We start from the raw sequence: 23,155 nt of genomic DNA, 5'->3' as shown, positions 1-23,155 counted from the left end.
ATAAGATGATTCCTCTGGACACAGACGTGAACAAAAGGAAGACAATGTGAAGACACAAGGAGAAGTTGGCCATCTACAAGCCGAAGAGAGGCTTGAAACAGACCCTTCCCTCATAGCCCTTGGAAAGAACAAAACCTGAAAACACCTTGATCTCCAACTTCTAGACTTTAAAGCTGTGAGAAGGTAAATTTCTATTGTTTAAAACACCCAGTTTGTGGTACTTCGTTACGACAGCCCAGCAAGCTGAAATGGGATACCTCATACACTTTGTCCCTCAAATCCCTGTTTGTGATTGTTTCTCTACATCTAAACTGTCCAATATGGTAACCGTTAGCTACTCTAAATAAATTAAGTAAAATTAAAATATAGTTGCACGAGTCATAGTTCCTCTACTTGCCAGTGACTACTGTATTGGACAACACAGAATATTACTCAACAGAAAGTTGCATTCAACAGTGCTGACTGAGACTAACCCTAATTTAATCTCACAGTATACCACAAAGAGGGAGAAGATACAGACTCTAGGACTAAATTGAATATTGAGTAAATTTTTAAGACTTCAACTGGGAGAATTATGTACCAGGTTTGCTTTAGCCTCACCATGAGTAGTTGCAAAAAGAGGTGGTGTGTCTGTGTAAGAGGGCCATCCCTTTATGAAATCACATTTCACCTTGAACCAAATTTCTAAGCCTCCACGTCTTCTAGCTCTTGTTTCTGATTCCCCACCTTCAATATTCCGATTTAAGTCTTCGTGTGATTCATTGTTTTAGGTGTGCCAATTCCTGCAATATATTGCAAAAACTTCAACCTCCCTTAAGAATGCGACTAAATCCTATGTTCTAATGGTGAGAGAACAACAGAACCTCTGTTTTAAATGAACAGTGAAAAGCTGGATATGAAAAGGGTCAGAGATTTCCCAAGCAGCCGTTTCCCGGACAATGCATGTATGTTCATGCTCTCACATGAATTATGGGTCGGTAAGGAAGAAATACTAAGCAAATGAGAATAAAATGTGAAGAGGAGTGGGCAGCGGGGAAAGGGAGAATTCCAGGTGGGAATTGCACTGGTGGATTAATTATCTCAGAAAACACATAACATTTGAGTGAATTTCCTGAAGTCTTAAGGAAGAGAACACCTCTCTGAGTTCCCAGAAAGAAATTTGAGTCAAGCCGAGGCTAAGATGTGAACAGGACCCATCCACTTCTAAAGATCTACAATAAATTAAACAATTCAAGAGGAAAAAAAGAGACACATGGGAAGTTAACATGAAGGAGTAGTTATGGCTTCTCCCTGATTTATTACAAGGCAGGCTTGTCCTCTTAAGTAGAATTTTGCGGCTGAAGGTCAGTGTAATAAGCAGGTCAGGCATGGCTCCCGTGGAGGTGAGAGTGTACGGGGAGATTGAGAACGGAAAGGTTGCCCCTCACTCATAGAGAATAAGCCTGGCCTCACCTGGGTGCATGTGACCTGGGAAATCCCGATAGTTAAGACTATGCCCTCCTAAGCTCTTTCCAGCATTTCATAATAAGCACCTAATGATGGAGGCTACTGATCCTGCAACAGTGGAGTGCTGGGAAAGTTTAGCAACCAGTTCTCAGAGGCAGAGGGAGGATAAGCCCCGATTTGCAGTTTCCATCATATAAATATTCCATCGTATAAATATTCTCGCCATAGCTGACTTCAAGGTGCCAACATGGAATCACTGAAGATCGGGTTGGGAAGTATGTTCTGATACCAATTGGGGGTCCTAAGATTCCACTCAATTCTGACACTGATGACCCAGAATTAGTGCAGACCCTGAAGATTAAGGGCAAATCCCTCCACAAGGCTGTCCCGACTTCAGACAGCAGCCACCAGTTTCGGGCATCCACCAGCCACCCGCCCTTCTGCCTAGCTGACTACAAACGTTAGGCTTCCCCCAGTCGCCTCAGGTTTGATAATTTGTTAGAACGGTACACTGAAGTCAGGAGACCACTGAGGAAATGATTACCATTCATTATAAAGGATATACTTGAATAGTCAAATGGCCAGGTACATAGGGCAAGGTCTAGTACGGTCTCAAGTGTGGGAGTTTCTTTTCCTGTAAAGGTGCCTCCTCCCTGTACCTCGATATGGTCCCCAGCCAGGAAGCTCCCCTGAGCCTCGGGGTCCAGACTTTTATATGGAGATTCGTTATATAGGCATGACTGATTAAACCATTGGCCACATGACTGAGCTCAGTTTCCAGTTCCTCTCCTCCCCCAGAGGTCAGAGGAGTGGCTGAAATTTCCAACCCTCTATTGACACGCTTGTTCTTTCTAGTGTGGCCAGACCTTCCCTTGAAGCGAAAAAAGGACTTACTGTGAGTCATCTCATTAGCACAGACTCAGGTATGTTGTCAAGGGGCTTGTTACGAGTAACAAGAGATACTCGTATTACTCAAAAAATTCCAAGGGTTTTTGGAGCTCAGTGCCAGGACCTGGGGACAAATTCCTTCTTCTATCACAGAAAGAGATGCACATGATACACTCTCGTGAGCTGGTGGGAGTTGGCTCCAGCACACCACTGTCGCTTGGCTCTGGATTCTTAAAAAATACTGCTATCTGGGTCTCAGCCTCAGAGGTTCTGCTTTAATTAGTGTGGGGACCAACCTGGCACTGAAGCTGTAGAAGCTCCCAGGATATTCTAACGTGCAGCAAGGCGTGATTCCCCCAGACTGAGGGCTGTCTCCTCCTCTATAGCCTCCCTCAACAGTCTGCAGGATAGAAACCCAAAGGGGGAGGAAGTGGGATTAACCCCTTTTTTGGTCTTCTGAGAGAGAAGGCAGAGTGGCAAGGGCTGCCCCGGCACGATTTGGGGCCAGCCATCCTGTTCCTGCCTGGGATCTATGAAGCCCGGCATTGCTTGGTGCCCCCAAGCACCCTTCCAGGGCATGGGCACCCTGGTGCGAAGCTCGAACTCTCTTCTACATCATCATCATCATCACCACCATCATCATCATAATCATCACCATGATGAGGCTGAGCATGTTCCAACCTGCTGCAGACAAACCTGAAGAGGTCCTAAGGGTGAAATGGAACCCTAACACAAAGCCTTCATGCGGATGCTACTTTGGCAAGCTTTCTGAGTTAGTCATTTTGCTCTCGGGGCATATAACTAAATGATTATCATTAACTACTTGACACTTTATAGTCTGCATCATTCTTTAAGTTAGGTATTTCCTTGAGTTCCTTCTTCCCGTTCCTTCAGTTCTTTGTCTACGTGTCACCTTATCAGCCAGGCCTCTCCTGACCCCATTTTCCCCAACTCATTGGTTATCATGTGAAATATTTCACACATGCTTCCTTATTTACTGCCTGCCTCTCTGTGCCGGGAGGAGAGCCTGGGGAGAACCAGATCAGGGCTTCCTGGGAGGAGGGAAGGATCTGACTGAGATGAGACTTCAGGGTCCAAGTTTGTCATTTTAAGGCAATGAGCCATCTCCAGGGAGCTGACAGCCCTTGCAAGTGTGTGCTAGGTTCAACCAGAGTCTAGTCCCAGAGGGCAGCATATGGTTTGTAGGGTATGGTATTGAGGGGAGAATTCCTCAGGCCCCATTTGTGCTCCCTTATAATCATCCTCCGGGACAAGAGAGCAGGGCATGTGGAATTGCTTCACAGATGCAACTGGAAGTTCTAAACTCTTCATCCTGATTAGGAGCTCCAAAAACTAGAAACATTTATAGATAAAGCTTACGTGTTTCTCTGAGATGGTGATCAATCCTTCCCCAAATCCCTATCCAGAGTTGATTCTGAAGATTCCACTACTGACCTGTGATGACTTTTCATGCATGCATTCACTTGTGAAGACCTGTGTGTGTCCAGACACAACTTGTGAGGACCCACAGGGAGCTTGCCCTCTGCCAGGCACTGGTGAGCTGGGCATTAGACAAGTAAATACTGAAATAGTTTGATTAAATTTTAATGATCTCACAAAAGCAGAGTTTGGGGTTTTGTAGGATTATCATTTTTTTTTTTAAGATTTTATTTATTTATTTGACAGAGACAGAGATAGCAAGAGCAGGAACACAAGCAGTGGGAGCGGGAGAGGGAGAAGCAGGCTTCCCCTCGAGGAGGGAGCCCGACGTGGGACTCGATCCCAGGACCCTGGGATCATGACCTGAGCTGAAGGCAGACGCTTAACGACTGAGCCACCCAGGCACCCTTGTAGGATTATAATTTAAGGCACATCATCTAACCTTGGGGTTGGAGACATTTTGTTGAAAAAGTGATGTCATAAGCTGAAATTTGAAAGATGAATAAAAGTTGCATTGATGACGGTTTTTCAAAAAATTATTAAGCTTGATTCTCTAGCTGATGGGCATGTTGTCCGTCGAAGGTTTAGAATCGAAGGTTTAGAATTGAAGCTACAGAAGGCACTATTTTCTTGTGTGTGTTTTGTTTTTTTGTCCTGCTAAACCAGAAGGGAAGAATTGGTTGGAATAATATTTATCTGCTGACGGATCTGTACCAAGACTTGCTATCTAACCCCAAAATAGGAGATTTCTGTGTTTTTACCTAAAGGTGATATTACAAGTGTTATTGGCAATATTGTTCTCTTTTTCATTATTATCTGCATTCATTAACTCTGATTGGTATTTCAAGGCCTGTTTGTTGGTTGATAAAGGCTTAGGATACAGTATGATTCTCCCATGTGTAGGTCTTGGGAAAAACACAGCTCTTAAGAAAAAGCAATGTGCAACATGACAAAGGATGAGACGTTCTCCTTCGCTAACCTCAGGCACGGGCTAAGCGTGATGGAGGGGATGAATGACCCTGTGGAAGCTCCGTGATTCAATAGAGTTTCACACGATCAAGAATGATTTGATCTGAAAGCCGCAGGGATGGGGTGGGACAAGCTTGCTTCATAGACCTAGCTGAGGAAGCCGGAGGAGAGACGCCACTGAAGGCAAAAGCACGAAAGCATTGAGGATGCTTTGGCTGCACCAGCCAGTGCCACTTGGGCCATTATAAATCTGTTTTAATGTTGTCCACGATTTTGCTTCGGGAAAAAAAAAAAAAGAAAAAAGAAAGGAAGGAAAAGGAAAGGGGAAAACCATTCATGTTGCCAGTCTGTGAGCACTCAGAGCCACGGATGAACCAACATCCAGATCAGCTGCTTAATCTAAAGAAGGATGACCCATGAGAAGTGAGATTTCACACTGGCAGTCTCCCCCTTGATACCACTGCTGTGGTCAGAGTGGAGGAGCACCAAGGAAGAAGGTGGCGAGCACTTCACAGGTGAAACTGAAGGGAGTGAGTCCGTGCAAGGGGCTCGGGCGTCATGGAGCTGTCTTCTGTCAAGGGCTCACAACGGGGGAAGCCATTCTAGTAGCTGACGGCAGGCCAGAGACAACTGTCTGCTGAATGAGAGCGGGGAGAAACACTGGGCCCCCCGGGTAGGCATCTGTAGAATCCCAACCAGGACAATACACAAAATGCCATCATTCTAGGGCTAGGAGCTCCAGAGGCTATCTGACCACATTCCCACTTCATAGACGAAACGACAACTAGCCCTCTATTATTTCAGACCAGTGGCTTATCCCATACTTGCATCTTGCCGTATCAAACTTGCCTGACCGTTCAGCCAGAGGTTAACAATTCAGTTTTGATACAAAAACAGTGGGGGGAAGAGGTAGTAATAGTTAACATTTGTATGGCACTTACCATGTGCCAGGCATGGTTCTAAGTGCCTTATGTTAATTCACTTCCCACCACCTTCTAATATTAAGAGGGAAGGACTGTTATGCCCTCAGTTGACAAGACTGACACAAGAAGAGGCTACGTCATCTCCTCAAGGTCACCTGACCTGGTGGGTATGAATGTGGGCCGTCTGGCGCCAGAGTCCATCTGCTAGCCACGATACTATACTGCCTCTTTTCAATACAGTAGAAACCTGTTCTACCATATTGGTAATATTTTCATGAGAATATGAATGGACAGGTCTGTGCAACAGTGAATCAATTGAAAGAATTAGAGCTTATTGGAAACTTTCACCCATTAAGATAACAGTGAGAATAGATAGAGATTCACGTAGGTGTATATGCCTTGCATGTCTGTATAGAATGGGGTTGATAACTCAAAACCGATCTAAATTCTAAACATTCTAGAATATTCTAGTATATGTGCTGCCGAAGCGAACACTAAACATTCTAGAATATTCTAACTCTGGTACATTATGTGTCATCTACCAGATGAGGAAAAAAATCAAAACCTTTAGGAGGACAAATTCTGTTATGATCTTATTCCTGTACTTCTATCTGGCCTCACTTCTATCGACAACTCTCCCCTTTACCCTACAGGGTAGCCCTACTGAAAGGGAGTTCTGTGAAGGCACAACGATGCTTCTTGATGGGAGCATGCTTCTCGACCTTGTTCCTCGATGCCTTCCTGTAGGCCCCCCTCCCCTTCTCTCATTTACCTGACTAACTCATCTTTGCCTTCCAGAACTCAGACAGAAGTTCTCTCCTCTGGGAATCCTCCCAGCCTTCTCCTGTCAAAGCTGAGGTACAGGTCTGTCCTGGATAGTATCTCTTGTCATCTTCAGCTACTCTCTTGCAGAGAACTTCTCATGTGTTTTGCAGCTGGGGGTTTGTTAGTCACACTAGTAGATTGGTAGCCCTTAATGGAAGCTGCAGGAAAAGGACCTCGTATATAGCAGGTGTTCAATAATTATTTGCTGAGTAAATGTGCTGGTTTATGTAGAGAATATAAAATTAATGTGCTCTGTACTCAGAAGCTACCTGATAATGTCACCTTGGGTGACAAGATTACCACTAAGTATTTCTGTTTTCCTTTTCCTTTCCATTTCTTTCCTCTTCCTCCATCCTTCCTTCTTTTCTCCCTCCCTCTCTCCTTCCACACTCCCTCCATCCTTTCTCTCTTTCTATTTTTTGTTACATCTGGTTGCTTTTTTGCAATGAATATTTTGGAATGAGTATTTATTACTTTTATAATCAAATAAAGCAACTAAAGTGCTCCCATTTTAGAGAGAAAACAAGAAGCACTTGAAAAGAAACAGATGAACCCAGTCATATCCTAAAACTGAGCCACTAATATTTACATGGTTCTCTTCTGATTGTTGAGGTTTCTAATTAGGACTGCTGAGTTGATTTGGCAGAGATAGAGAGGTGGATCCTCAAACATGTACTTCAGTTTTCGATTCATTTGATGTTTTGCCTGGAATTCTGGGTCCACCTGTAGTTTGAGTGATGACCTTCATCCCTTTCTTTGACCCTCCATGTTTGACTGGTTGGGCTAGAACTCCCCAGGCACAGAAGTAGACACTCCTCTTTCAAGACTGTTGTTCCAGGGGCACCTGGGTGGCTCAGTCATTAAGCGTCTGCCCTTGGCTCAGGTCATGATCTCAGGGTCCTGGGATCGAGTCCCACGTCGGGCTCCCTCCTCGAGGGGAAGCCTGCTTCTCTCTCTCCCACTCCCACTGCTTGTGTTCCCTCTCTCGCTGTGTCTTTCTCTTTCAAAGAAATAAATAAAATCTTTAAAAAAAAAAGAAGACTGTGGTTCCATACGTTTCTTTCACAAAATATTAAGTGAGATGCAGTAACCACCCCAATTATTGTCCAGTTTTTCTTCATTATGCTTGGGAACTATGTGGTGAGAGAATGGATTTCTCTTTTGTGAGAGGAGCACACAGCCGCAGTTGTTTCTCTGAGAGAGCATGGTATTTCATGGGTAACTAGCTAAATGGGCCAACCCATCTCTGACTCTGTTGTAGGGCTTTGCCACCAACAAGGCCACGGGGCCCTCACCAAGAGACTAGGACATGCCTCTTCTTTGGGAACCAACAGGTAGGAACAGCAACTATCAGCTACAGTCAGAAACTCTACTGAGGAAAAGAACAAGAAAAGAGACTAATATTTTGAGTGCTTCCTACATGTTCAGCACCGGTAGGCAATTTCTCCCACCTTAGGTAATGTATCCTTTTGGCTTTTCCTGAGGTAGAATTGTCTTAAATTTTTACCTGTGAGGAAACTCAAATACAAGGGAGTTCAGAAATGAATCTGCACAAAGTCATATAGCTAGCCAGTGAGAAGGTGAGTTTGAAGCAAAGTAAGCACCCTCTGGAAACTCTGATGGACCACATTATAAAAGCCAACCAACCCCCCAAATAGGGGAGCCCCTGACCTAATACTAACACAGTAAACGACTGGTTGTGGGGTGTCGAGATGCTTCCTTTTAACTTTGATTCTTTTATATGTGAGGTATAAAAGAGAAAAAAAACTATCAGGAAAAAAGAATACAGCTCCTCTGGTTGCCACGGAGATAAACTACTTATCTACCACCACAAAACCTTTCATGGGGGAACAGCCATAATTGAGATTTCTAACTTCCAAGAATTGTATTCTTGGAGGATTGACTTCTACTTGTTCACAATCTGTTTTTGAAAAAAAAAAAAATGTAGGTGGCATAGATACTGTACTCATTTCCTGGTGTAGAAAATCTGAGTAGCAGAAACTATTTAAATCTTAGAGCTTTGTTTCAGCATCCTGAATGGAGGCAAATTTCCGTTTCCTGGGAGGTGTGTACATTGTGTGTGTGTGAGTGTTTGTGTGTGTGTGTGAGAGAGAGAGAGAGAGGCCGAGACAGAGGGTTCTCTAGAAGCTATTTGAAATGCCAGTCTATAGATTAAACATAAAACATAGGACTAAAGAGGAAAAATCAGTTTGTCTCGAAAAGCATTCTTTAAATAAGAAAGAATTCAAATAGAAGAAAAACAAAATTGTCATCCTTGGAAATACCATCTGCACCACTTGTGAAGCATTGGGACACAGCAAGTGAACATTTGTGTAGATTTACAGACTCAGAGCTGCTACGTAAGTAGGAAAACGTGGGAGAGCCGAGTGCTTACCTGGACTCCTGTTCTGGGACTTGGGGCTTCATATGAGAGTGGGTTTAGGGTAGGTGCAGTGTGTAGACTCACACAAAATCCAGAACATAGGGCCTGGAGTGAAGTTACACTGGAAACAGACAGGTGGTCTTAATGCAGCATTAATTGCAGGGGTGAAGATGCGACCAACCATAGTAGGCATGGGAGGAGGGGCCAGCTAATGGAGACAGGAGCCAGGGAAGGCATCTGGCGTGTGCGTAGAGGATGGGCTCATGGAGCTTTTCTGCTGTGCCGGCTGGTAAGCCTGAAGTTTGTGCTATGCCCGCCTAAGCATTAGCCCATGGACGGGCACTTGTCGAGTACAGCAGGGGAATTGCAGAACACCACCTCCTTCCTTTTACAGAAGGGGAGGCAGGGGGTCAGGACAGACAATGCGTGTGGGTACACACAGGAAATGAGAGCTGAAACCACAGCTTAAGTGGCTTGCTGTCTTCTTGGCTATTTTGGTAAAAATAGCTACTGACTGGTACATCGTGCTCAACCTACCTTCATGGCTGCCTATTGTTATTTTGTATTTCATTATTTGATTTTAATTCATTGATGATAAAAAGAAGCAGGTGATTTCAACAGCTCATAAACTTCCTTGAAATCAAGGGGCCACTATTTGTACACTTAGCATTGTTTAATGACTATTTGTTGGGAAATAAGCAGTGAACTGATGTCCGTATGGTGTACTGATTACAGACAATAAAAATGATGATAATTTAGTTAATATACATTCTATATATTATGTATTTCCAAATGTGTTGATAAACTAAGGAAGGGAATGGGAAAAATTTTTTTCAAGTTGGAAAATAAATTGATGCGGAAAAGTGACAGTGAGGCACGTGGTTTTCACAGGGAAGAGGTTCACAGGCTTATCCATGCCAGGCAGGTTGAAGAGCTTCTCCATAATAGTCAAATGGTGGTGAAAAAGTTGCATAAGGAGGAGTAAAAATAATGGGTGACAGGAGAAGACAGGATGATGGAATCAGAGACTCCATTAAAAACTCGGAAGAGATTTTCTTATGAACAGGACTGTAGATCAGTGTTTTTCTCCTCTTCTCCTGGAAAAGCAAATAAAAGCAACCAGGAGAATTTTAAAAAATCCTACAACTTCAATTGTCCATGGAATTTAGAAGTCAGCTAATCTTCAGGTGTCAAAATACCTATAGGACTTCCAAAAGCCCAAGATTAGGCAGAAGCAGATGGGAGGAAATGAAGATAAGAAGCTCAGTGAGTGGAGAGTGGAACCATAAGAAGCAAATTTTAAAAAGAGCCACCCAAAATACTATTACTGATAGATAGTGCAAGAACTGTATCTCTTGTTTACAACAATGGATGTATTGTATCAGGATGAGGACAGCTGGTAGCAGACAGTATGATGGGTTCAGTCTGGTTCAGATGTGCAGAAGAGAAATGGAAATACAAACTCATGTGGAAGGACAATATTTATAGAAAGCAGTCAGTTTTTGCGGCAACAAAGAAGGAAGCCCTCTGTTGTAAAGCCTGGAAAATGATCTGTTCCATTTCCTCTTTTAGGAATATTCTGGGGACAGCTGGGTCACAAAAAGTCAACTTTTCAATGATTAGTAATAAAAAAAGTATTGTGAATAAAAGTGTGGAAAAGATCTTCAAAGCTTTCCAACTGATGTAGAATAGTCATCATAAAAATGGTGCCACTGAGCAAAGATAAATAATGACCAATCATTTTACTGTGATTTTAAAGAGCTTAATGCTGCAATTGCTTCTAAGAAGGAAGAACACAAAGTAGAAACTTAAGAACTTGGGAAGGGGGGTGCCTGGGTGGCTCAGTCGTTAAGCGTCTGCCTTCAGCTCAGGTCATGATCCCAGGGTCCTGGGATTGAGCCCCACATCGGGCTCCCTGCTCTGCGGGAAGTCTGCTTCTCCCTCTCCCACTCCCCCTGCTTGTGTTCCCTCTCTCACTGTGTCTCTCTCTGTCAAATAAATAAATAAAATCTTAAAAAAAAAAAAACAAGTTAAAAAAAAAAAGAACTTGGGAAGGAATATAGTGAAGCAACTATAGGTTATTAAACATGGGCAGAACTCAGAAAAGAAATAGAAGAGAAACACAAAAGCATTCTAGAAATGGAAAGGAAGTCTGAAGATCACAAGAGAGAAGACAGAAAAGGTCATAAGGAACCTAAAGAAATTCCTAAAGAAATGAGAAAAATTGAATAAAATAAAATAGTAACAAATATTTTCAAAGCATTAGAGAGAAGATGACAGATACAAATGATAAACAAAGTAGAGTTAACAAAGAGGAATTGAATAGAACAAATATGCAAAGATACAATTTAAGTAAAATAAAGGTATAAATCTGCATACTGAGTGGACAGACTGTGAGCCAGAAAATATGGATTAAAAACAGTCTGCATAAAAATATATGAACTTTAGAAATGATTTTTAAAAAGAAAACTTTGGTGAGCCAGACAAAATATGGTCACTAAAATGGGGGAAGAAATAGTGGCGGCTTCAGAGATCATAAGACTGTGGAGCCACACTCAGGAGACATGTAAGGAAATAAATTGTGAGCCAAGGGTTTACATGAGGCCAAGCTCTTTTTCTCCTATAAGGAATACAGAACACCAGTTTTGAACATGCCAAAACCGAGGTACCATAAGGATGAACGTTATTTAGCTAAGAGATTGCAGCGAAAGGTCTCACAGCGATGCATGAGTATGTCTAACAGTCGAGATGAGACGAGCATGGCAGGTCACTGGGACAGGATGAATGTAACTGTGTTCTGTGCCCAGACCAGGTCCACGGGCTGTGACTGACCAAAATGGGAGAGGCAGAGGGAGAGCGTGGGAGAAGCGGAGTGGGGTTGCTGACTGCCTCATCTGTGTCTCCCGCCAACCAGAAAGACAGCTTGAAACTCACAAACCAGGAAATAGAAGTAATAGCATATGTCATAGCTCATGGTGAAGCACTGAGAAGGGTGATATTTTTAATTGTAATTGGGTCATGAAGAGTGGAGAGGAGATAGTAGTCAAGGACTACACAGGGTTCTCCTGGTAATATACAACATTGCAATTATAAAGGTAACCAAGCATTGATGCAACAACAAAATGATTAAATCTCTGTTCCTGATGGAAGTGCTACTCACACAGTGAGGTAAACAGACCATGCATTAGAAGACTTTTGTGAACTCAAAGACATAAAATAATAGGTGGGACTAAAGCCAAATACATCTATCATATTAGTAAATATAAAAGAGTTAAACTTATCTATTAATATAAAAATTTTAGGTTAGATAATAAAAGCAGCACAACTCTATGCTAGACTAAACTGACACTCCTAAGAATAGTCCTGCAGAAAGCATGGGCATGAAAGTATGGAGAGAGAGTCAACCCATCTTCAAAGGGGAAAAAAAGGTCGGGGTAGGGATAGATTAGTTACATGTAAATGAATAGGAGGCAGGATCACAAGCCTTCATATCAGATGAGGTGGGATTCAGGCCAGAAGAAGACAAAGAAAGACACCTTAAAATGCTAACTTGTAAAATCACAGTGAAAACATATTATCTTGGGGTACCTGGGTGGCTCAGTTGGTTAAGCATTTGCCTTTGGCTCAGGTCATGATCCCGGAATCCTGAGATGGAGCCCCACATTAGGCTCCCTGCTCAGCAGGGAGCCTGCTTCTCCCTTTGCCCCTCCACCCTCTCGTGCTCTCTCTCTCTCTCACTCTCTCTCTCTCTCAAATAAATAAAATCTTTTAAAAAAAAAGGAAAACATATTATCTTATACTAAATAAATGATAGCAGCTACATTCATGAAATAGATGAAAAGAGATACAAAGAAAAGTAAACAAAAGCAAACTAGTAGTAAGAAATCTTAATTAGTTTCTTTCATTCAAGGCAGATGAATGCAAACAAAATGATGAATATGGAAGCTTTAACATTATCTGATTGACTGATACATATCTAACCTTCCATCCTAAAAATAGAGAATGAATACTTGTTTAAAATGGGCCTGGCCCCTCTCATGAAAATAGACTAGACACTGGGTCAAAAAGAAATCCTAAATAAATCCCCTAAACTACCAAGAGTACAAGCAACATTTTCTGATCACAGTGCTGTAAGACTAGTAGTTAATAAAACTAGACAACCTGAGAATATTTTTTTAAATCCCATCTCCTCAATAATTTCTGGATAAAAGGGAGATACAAATGAAAAGTATAAAATATCTAGATAAGCTCTAACATGGTGGACATTAGCCATGTGTGGTTGCTTACTATTAAAGTAGATTAAAAACTGAGTTCCTCTCTCATACACACTAGTCACATTTCAAGAGCTTGATAGCTACAGGTGGCTAGTAGATCTCATAGTGGACAGTGCAGATATAGAAAGTTTTATTGGATAGTGCTGGTCTGAGATATAACTGTAACAAAAACACCACATATGAGAATATATGGGGTGTAGCTAAAGAACACGACAAAATCTCCATAACATTAAAAACCATGTCAATAATGAGGGAAGACAGACACTTTGTATCTTACTCAACAAAGCAGAAAAGGTCCTAAACTCTAAGCTTTAGTAAAGACAAAACCTATTAAAGGCTCGAAAAGAAATTAATGAGTTAGAAGACAGAAAAACAGTAGCACTAATAAGTAAATTCAAAAACTATTTTTAAGAAAACCTGATAAACTGCTGGGTAAAACTCCAAAGAAAAACTACCCTTGCCTTTATAAAGGGTAAAAATTCAATATGAAAAATAAGAAACAAAAGAGGGAACAAAGGAACAGAGAAAATTAGAAGAATAATATGAGACCACTTTGCTCAACTCTGGAAATTATTTGAATACCTGGAGGAAATGGATAATTTTCCAGGAAAATGTAACCTGCCAAAGCTGACACCAGACAAAATAGAGAAAAAATTTAAAATGGCTTATTTCCATAGAACAATCAGAAACATGATAAAGAGCCAGACAGCTTCACAGGGACATTCTACCAAAATTAAAGAGCAGGTATTTTCAAGGTTACAGAAATGCTTGCAGAGCATTAAAAAACTCTCCCAATTACTTTTAAAGCAAATATAATATTAATACCAAAATATGATGAAATTTTTAAAAATCCCATTTACAAACCTTACTTATGAGTAGTAATTCCAAAACCATAAATAAAATATCAACAAACGGAATTCAGCAACACACTGAAAGAATTATAATCACAGTAGGTTAGAAATTCAGTGGTGATTCAATAGTGGTAAATCTAATATAATTTATCATGTTAATCGAAAATTCATATGATTATCTACCTAGTTTCACAAAAGGAAACAGGGACACTACTTTAACATGACAAAATATGTGTGTCTCAGTTCAAAAGCCAGTGCTAGAGGCATTTCCACTAAATACCCAAATCAAATTAAGGATGCGCACTAATATTGTTATTTAATATTTCACTGTAGAATTAAATATGATATTTGACAAAAGAACATTCAGATTCAAAAATGGAAAAAACAATGTAAAACCATCATTATATGCAGAGACAATAAAACTGAATATTTGGCAAACAAGAGTGAACCAATTAATCAATTTTAAAAATTAGAAGAGACTTACTAAAATAAAGTACAAAATTATTATATAGAAATCAGTGGCTTTCGTCTATATGAACAGTGGTCAGTGAGCAGATATAATGAAGGCAAAGACCCTTTTACAAGAGCAACCCAAGGATAAAATAGGAATAACTTTAACACAAAATGGGCAAGATACAGGTGAAGAAAACCTTGCAACATGAATAAAGGACTGTCTTCGTCCATTCGGGCTGCTATAATAGAATACCATGGACTGGATGGCTTGTCCACAGGAATTTATTTCTCACGGTCTGGAGGCTGGAAGTCCAAGATGAAGACACCAGCATACTCCGTGTCCGGCAAGGACTCACCTCCTGATTCACAGATGGCCATTTTCTTACTGTGCACAAGGAAGGGGCGAGTGAGCTCTCTGGGTCTCCTACAGGCACTAGTCCATTCATGGGGGCTCTACCCTCCTGACCTAATCACCTCCCAAAGGTCTCACCTCCAAATGCATCACTTTGGGGGTTAGGATTTTAACATAAGAAGTCTGGGAGGATGCAGACATGTCAGGGTACAGCAAGGACGTGGAAGAAGACATCCTCTCTTAGACCCAGCAGTTAGCCTTCCATTTATCCCCCAGATGTCCCGGCAGATGCTGAAAAGATGTATCACAAGATTTTTACCTATAGGACTGTCTGTAATTACAGAAGATTGGAAATAACCAAAATATCTATTAATGGCAAAGTGGTTAATAAAACATGGGGTATACTTTGATGTACTTGAATCAGAGGCTTTCTGCCCCTGTAAACCAGAATAAGGGAACTTTCTAGATATTGATGGGGGAAGATCTCAAAGCTACAGCGTTCTTTGGAGTAGCAAGATGAAGAACCACGTGAAGAGAACTTCCCTTTTGGTGTCAAACAGGGAGAAAACAAGGATATGTTATTATATCCTTTATTTGCACACATCCCTTTATTTGTATGTATTTATTTGTAGGCATTCCTGCTCTGGAAGAATGCATGGAAAATTCATGACCGTGGTGACCTGCAGACAGGTAGCAGGCATTTGAAGGAGTCATTACACTGTGTTCCTTTTGACCTACTTTTAATTTTTTAAACTGTGGGTATGAATTACCTATTCAAAAATAAACTATTTGGGAGAAATACCCACCCGAAGAACTCAGAGAACGGTGCATGTCAACCTAAGCTAGCTTCTGGGTCACCGAGCGGAACCTCAGATCTGAGAGCCTGCCCATGACCCACGACAGCTGCAGGGTGAGGGGGCGCTGCTGATCCATCCCCCAAGACACCTTGAAAGCTGGCTCGCAGGGAAAAGCACTCGCCCTGATTTTCTGGCTTGCTTGTCAATGAAGTGCTTGAACAGGGTGGACCCGGTTTTCCTCCATGTTCCGTTTGCTCCTGCAGCCCCACAGGGCTCTCCAGAGACCGCTGCATTAAATGTGGAAAGACAAGCTCAAGAGCATTGATGCCAGCTGTTTTCCTTGTAAAGGGCCATATTTTGACGTGATGTCATTGAACCTTCACATGCAGTGCCCTCCGTGACACACTTCTATCAGGCGAAGCCATCTGTATTGGGGTAAATGGGCTCACTGTTCCGTTTCCTGTGCATCAGTTATCTTTATTTCAGATGTAGGGAAGATACATCTACTTGGACATCTGCACTGAACTGATTGTGGGCCGTGGTGGATTGCCTCGTTTTGCTCTCGTGCTTTCAGCTTCTGGAAAACGGTGAGAGCTTGACATCGCAGGCGAGGGCTGCAACTTGCTTTTAATATTTGTGAACCAGGAAGTTTAAGAGGATGGGAGTTGCTCCTGTCCTTCCCTCCATCCTGAACATTAGTTTCATTTAGAATAACAAATATTTTGACACGTACAAGGACAGTGCCACTTGCTTGCTTTGCAGAGGAGCATGCACCCACCACCACCTGATCCACACGAGCCCCAGGGCTGCTAAGGATGTGTGGAAGGGAGAAATCCAGCTTAGCTCCAACGCTGTCTCAGAAGGTTGCTGCCACCTATAGGTGTCCGTTCGCATCTGCACCCGTGTGGTGCCGGAGAAAACCCAGGGAGGAACAGAGGAAGTGGAGAGGCTGGGGGGGGCGGGGAGCTGAGCGTAGGAAGTCAAGGGCCAAAGCGAGAACAAGGAGAGGCATCCTCTCTGCCTGAAAGACAGCCCTTTCCAACCTTTGCCCTTGCTTTCCCTTGCCCCCTCATTTAGAATGCTTACGGCACCCAAGGGCCTCTCAGCAAAACAAAGTAATCCACTCCAACAGACCCATGTCAGAGAAAGGAAAAAAACAGAACAAAAGAAGAGAAAAACAATCTCACACATCAGTTAGAATCCTCGGGCTAGAACACCTCTGACTTTACTAAAGGAACACTTAGGCACCTCCCCCGGCTTGTCAGCCAGCCTCCACCTGTGCCATATTCATCTTAAATGCTATTGTAACAGAGAACTTACTATTTTTCAGTGAGTTCTCAAAAAGTATTTGTTTCACGTGTGTGTTACTTTATACATCCTGGAGTCATGAACTCGGTTAGGTGGAGGGGACTTTTTAAAGCAATCCAGTTGACGCTTTAACCCACAATCCAGCCTGCAAAAATCCCAGACCGGGAGTTATCCACGCCTAAGTGTGGTAGTTAACTTTATGTGTCAGCTTGACTGGGTCACAGATTGCTCACGTATTTGGTGTAACATTACTCTGGGTGGTTTTGGGATGAGATTCACCTTTGAGTCAGTACACTGGGTAAAGCCATATTTTGGGTGGGCCTCATTCAATCAGCTGATTGAATCATGAATCAGCTCGAGAGCAAAACGAGGCAATTTTGTTCAACTGGACAAAAAGGCTGATCCTAACCCAAGTAAAAGAGGATCCTTCCTGCCTAATGGCTTCTAACTGTGATATTGGCTTTTTTTTTTTTCTGCTTTCAGATTTAAACAGAAACATTGGCTCTTGCTGGGTCTTAAGTCTGCTGGGATTTGATCTATGAATCATACTATTAGCCCTCCTGAGTCTCCAGCTCGCAGACTCACCCTGCAGATCTTGAGTCTTTCCAGATTCCGTAATTATGTGAGCCCATTCCTTACAATAAATCTCGATCCCTATCTGCTCTGTTTCTCTGGAGGACCTAGACTAATACACTATGTAAAAGAACCTTCAGCACCAAGGAGCTCCCATCCTCAGTGAACCCAAGACCAAGCATGAGTCACCAACAGAACCAAGAGTTGGTTTCAGAACTTGTACCTTGTTTGTTCATCCATCCATCCTTCTATGCGTCTATTCACTTAACAAGCATTTTCTGAACACAGTCAACAACTAGTTTGGGGTACTATACATTTTACGTAAAAGCAGAAATTTGGCAATGACCTTCATGTTGACAGATCCAATTACACTCAAAATTACAGGGGTGTCTTGTAGGACAGTGCATCATCTGCTGGTTTTCCTCCTGCTTCATTAACTATCCTCCCTGTTCTCTTCGCTGTGTCTCCCTCACGTCAGGGACACAGATGTCAGTAAGCAGCTGGGCTCTGATTCTACCATCTTCTTTTCACTACCTACACCCTCAACCCCAGGTGTGCTTATCCAGCCTCTTGGATGGAAATGCTTCCCAACGTTGACTCTCAGACTCAATTTCTGACCCTAAACTCACCTCAGTGCTCTAGATTTGTATGTTCAACCATCTACTGGCTAGCTAACTGCCTGACCTCGATCCAGTGTGTGCATAACAGAGCTCTTGGTTCTGTCCCTCCACCCTCTATCCATCCTCTGTCCAGCCTTCCTTCTCTCAACCCAACACCACCATTGTCTCAGGAGCTTAAGCCAAAATTTTATGTGCCATCCTTCAGTCCTGTCTTTCCCTCATCTTCAAAAAAATTCCCAAATACAGACTTTGCTCCATAAACCCTGGACCAATGTCTTCATGCTGAACCCACTCCTTTCCCATGTGAATGCCTGCTGGCGCAGCCTATGGGGTCACTCAGCTTGGGTTCCTGCTGCTCTCTAACCCAAATGGACGGGGCCACCTGGGTTAGACCTTCCCACCCTGTTCCAGTCATTTCCCATCTTATTGAAGATAAAATCTGTGTCCTGACCGTATCACTATCTGATCCTGGGCTTGCCCTGCTTTCCAAATTCACTTTGGACCCCATGCTGCCTCCTCATTACACTCCAGTCACACCTGCCTCCTGATAGTCTTCAGACAGGCTCATCGCTCCTGCCCTGGGGTCTCGGACCTTCCATTCCCTGGACTTAGAACACTCTCGTCCCTGCTCTTCCCATGGCTGGCCTCCCGTTGTTCAGGCCTCAGTTCCATTATCATTCCACAGAGAAACCCTTCCCAACTACCTACTGTCATTGATCAAATTGTCCTATTTATTTCCTTCACTTTTTACTTTCTGAAATAATTTTTTTTTGTTTTTACTTATTTGCTACTACCCTCCCCCATCCCCTACTGGACCATAAGCCTAATTATTTTTCAGTCCTTTCATAAAACAAAATAGATGCTCAATAAATATTCATTGAATGGACACGAGTGACTCCATCTCAAAAAGTATTGAAAAGCACTGAAGCATTCCTTTTCAATACCCCCAAAAATACATAGGAGAAGAAGTAGAATCTAGTTCTGTGTCCCCAGTGAACCCTGCCTCTCACTGAGCTCTTCCCATGTCCTTCATTTTTCCAGGAGCCTCCTGTTTAGTGCCGTGGCATTGTCCCTTCATTTGGTTTACTGTATGTCCCACGATGAAAGAAATTTACCCTTAAATAGTGCAAATTAGTCCTTCCAGTTAAATTAGGGTGAAATCACAGAGCACAGTCTATTTAGTAACATTTCACTCCAAGGGACAATAAATACCAAATCTAATCACATGGCTAGAGTGGTTTGTTGGTGATTCAAGCCATGTTTATTCTTTAAATGAACTTACAAAACATCAGTGCTTCTCACTGAAGTCAGCACCCACTTGTGGCTTTGATTGTCTTCAGATTTGTTCCTTTAGTAACCAAGAAAGTCTCATTTGTTTTTTTCTGACCCAGAAATCTTGCTTAATTGCCTCATTTTGATGTCTGGTCATTAATGCATGCTATGAAGCAACTGTTGTCTTCTGCTCTCTTTGCAGAAATAGCAGATCTTTCCTGTATCGTCTGAGCACTGGGAAAGGACCCTTACAACATGGTTTGTCATTTCGTGAACATGTTATCTTGCATACTTGAACTTGATTTCCTCGCTGGTAACCAAGTGTGGGTCATGATATCCCTCTTCCACATTGTTAAGGAGCAAATGAAATAATATATGGAAATGCATTTTGGAATCTAATGTAAAGACCAAATGCAAATGGCTGTTGTTATGTTTTACCTATGCTAAGGCATTTAAAAAATGACATTATGATATGGTTGACAGGTCCCTGGACCAGGAAACCTCGTGCATGGTGCTGGCCTTCAAACGTCACTGAGTCATTGTGTCTTGACCTTGAAAATGAGGGATTTGGATAAACTCATCTTACAGGTCTTTCCAACTCTAACATATAAAGCTTTATTATTGTAAATAAGGCTTCGGATATTAAAATGTGGTAACAGTGTCTTCTCCCTTCTCTTAAATCTATCTACATTTTATTTAGAAGAGAAAATATACTCTAGGAAAACCCACAGACTTGACATGCTGAATAACTGTGTATTTACTATTGAATGTTTATTTAGAATCCAGAATATGCCAGACACTATAATAATGATTCAAACATTTATAATCCTGTATGGTTTAAAAAGCACTTTTGTGTTGTATGATCTGGTGGGATCCTCTCAGATGACTATGATAGAAGGAGGACAAAGATTACCAGGCCCATTTCACAGGTAGGGAAGTGGAAGGTGAGACAAGTTAAGTGATCCTGCCGAGTTTCTCAGATCTAGTAAGTGGGAGTGCCAGTTTTATCACAGACTCTTGGACTTCTGAACTTGTTTCTTCCATCGTGGGTAGACAGTTGTGTGCTGCGGCCCCCGTTCCCAAGATGGCAGCCTTCCAAGATGGCTCCAAGGAATCAGGCAGATAAAGCTGCTAGGAATGGGACAGGGTTACAAAATCACAGCCCTCACACATACCGAGAACATGTCGTTTCTTTATTCTGTGAAGCTGCACTTAGGAGCTTTTCCTTTCTTTCATTTGGTGTGATTCAGTGATTTCAACAGTGTCTTCAGGTTGTTGAACTTAGCTGTTTGGGAATACTTTCTAGTCATTCGATTTTATCCCTCTCTCTATTTGGCCCTAAGACAGTGTCTGAGGCTTGAGAGAAGCTGGTGGAGGGAAGAGAGCCTTGACCTAGCATGGTCTTTGAGTGTGTGCTGGGCTTTGCCCTCTGAGCTGGCCATGTCCCATTCGGGGTAATCTGGTGGTATCAACTCTGATGTCTGCAGTTGATAAATATGTGCATTCTCTTTTTCTCATTCAGCCAGTGCAGCATGGCCCTTCCCTCCCGAGTGCACTCCCCTCAGCTCACATGGGCCTTAGAGCCTCCTTGGAGTCCCGATTATGTCCTCCTTCACCTGCAGTCAAGGCCAGTGTCGTCGCCTGCTGGATCCAGTTTCCCTACAGGGGGCAGTTTTGTCCTGCAGGGATATTTGCAGGATCCATCTGGAGACATTTTTGGTTGTCTGTTTTTCCGGGGAGAAGTATGCAACTAGCATCTAGATGCTACTACACATCCTATAATGCACGGACAGTGGCCACAACAAAGAATTATCTGGCCCCCAATATCAGTAGTGCCAAGACTGAGGAAACCCGATCTATCCACCTCTAGAAACCTGCTCTGGTCTCTGGTGCTCTCACTTGAGCTAAATAAAGTAAGCAAACCCTTCAAAGTGAAATCACTTCCCCTCCATTTCTCACTGCACCCCCCCCACTTTTTATTGAGGTATAATTGATATATGACCTATTAATTTCAGGTGTATGTTTGCATACAATGATTCAATATATAATATATAGAATAATGATTCAATATTTCTACGTATTGCAAAATGATCATCACAATAAGTCTAAATTCATATCCATCTATTACAAAAACATTTTTTTCTTGTGATGAGAACTTTTAAGATTTACTTTCTTAGCAACTTTCAAATACACAATACAGTATCATTAACTATAATCACCATGCTGTACATTACATCCCCATGACTTATTTTTTTTTATAACTGTAAGTCTCTACCTTTTGACCCCCTTCATGCATCCCCCACCCCAGCCACCAATCTGTTCTCTATATCTATGAGCTGGGTTAGGTGGTGGTTTTTTAATTTTTTCTAGATTCCACATACAAGCGAGATTATACAGTATTTGTCTTTCTCTGGCTTATTTCACTTGCATAATGTCTTCAAGGTCTATCTGTCTTGTTGCAAATGGCAACATTTCATTCTTTTTTATGGCTGAGTAATATTCCAGTGTGTGTGTGCATATATATGTCTATGTGTGTGTGTGTGTCTATATATGCACATATACATCTCTTGATTCATTTATTCATCAGTGGACACTTAGGCTGCTTCCATATCTTGACTATTATAGATAATGCGGTAGTAAACAGAGGGGTGCATATATCTGTTCCAGTTAGTGTTTTTGCTTTTAGTTTTGTTTTTGGGGTTTTTTTTTTTAGTGTTTTTGTTTTTGGATAAATGCCCAGAAGTGGAATTCTTGGACCATACAGTAATTCCATTTTTAATTTTTTGAGGAACCTCCGTACTGTTTTCCACAGTGGCTGCACCAACTTAACGTTCCTATCAACAGTGCACAAGTTTCCCTTTATTCCACATCCTCACCAACACTTGCCAGTTCTTGTCTTTTCCATTCTAGCCATTCTCACAGGTGTGAAGTGATATCTGGTTGGGGTTTTGATCTGCATTTCCCTAATGAGCAGTGATGCTGAGCATCTTTTCATGTGTCTATTGGCCATCTGCAAGCCTTCTTTGGAAAAATGTTTATTCATTTACTCTGCCCATTATTTAATCAGATTTTGTTTCAGCTACTGAGTTGTAGGAGTTTTTCATATATTTTATATGTTAACCTCTTATCAGAGATCTAATCTTCAAATGCTTTCTCCCAGTCAGTAGGTCGCCTTTTCATTTTGTTGATGGTTTCCTTGTTGTGTAGAAGTTTTTCTCTCTCTTTCAACATCCTCAGAACTTAAATAATTCCAAAGCAGGATGAATTTTGTTTAGTTTTGTTTTTACTCTGCTTAGTTTAAACCAAAAACAGCTTGGTATTTGTCTTCTTGTTTGACACAAACATTGTTTCTAAGGGCATTGAATCTGAGGAGCTGGCTTTATAAATGGATGGGTTGCTCGATGTAATCATAATACTAGCTAACTTTTAGAGAAAACAACTTCCATGCATTCCTTTATATTATCCCCATTTTACAGGGTGGGGGGGACTGAGGATTGAAGTATAATTCCTCCACTGAGACAGTCAGTAAATGACAGAGTGGGACCTAAAATATAAGTCAATTTAACAACTGAGCCTAGATAGCTAGCCATCGTGCTATATGGGTCTTTAACATACTGTACTAATTTCTTCATATCTTTTCCCATGGTATTGGTCTGAGAAGCCTAATTTTTTTTTTTGACTTAAGAAAGCATGAGAGGCTAACGGGGAGACACAGCTGTGCTGCACCAAGTAGAACTTCTTGCATATAAAATGAAAATTATTTTGCAACAACTGGAGGAAA

Source organism: Phoca vitulina, unplaced genomic scaffold (genome assembly GCF_004348235.1).
Source record: "Phoca vitulina isolate PV1807 unplaced genomic scaffold, GSC_HSeal_1.0 scaffold33, whole genome shotgun sequence".
Classification (NCBI taxonomy): domain Eukaryota; kingdom Metazoa; phylum Chordata; class Mammalia; order Carnivora; family Phocidae; genus Phoca; species Phoca vitulina.
The sequence above is the reverse complement of the archived record's forward strand: the minus strand, read 5'-3'. Positions refer to the sequence as shown.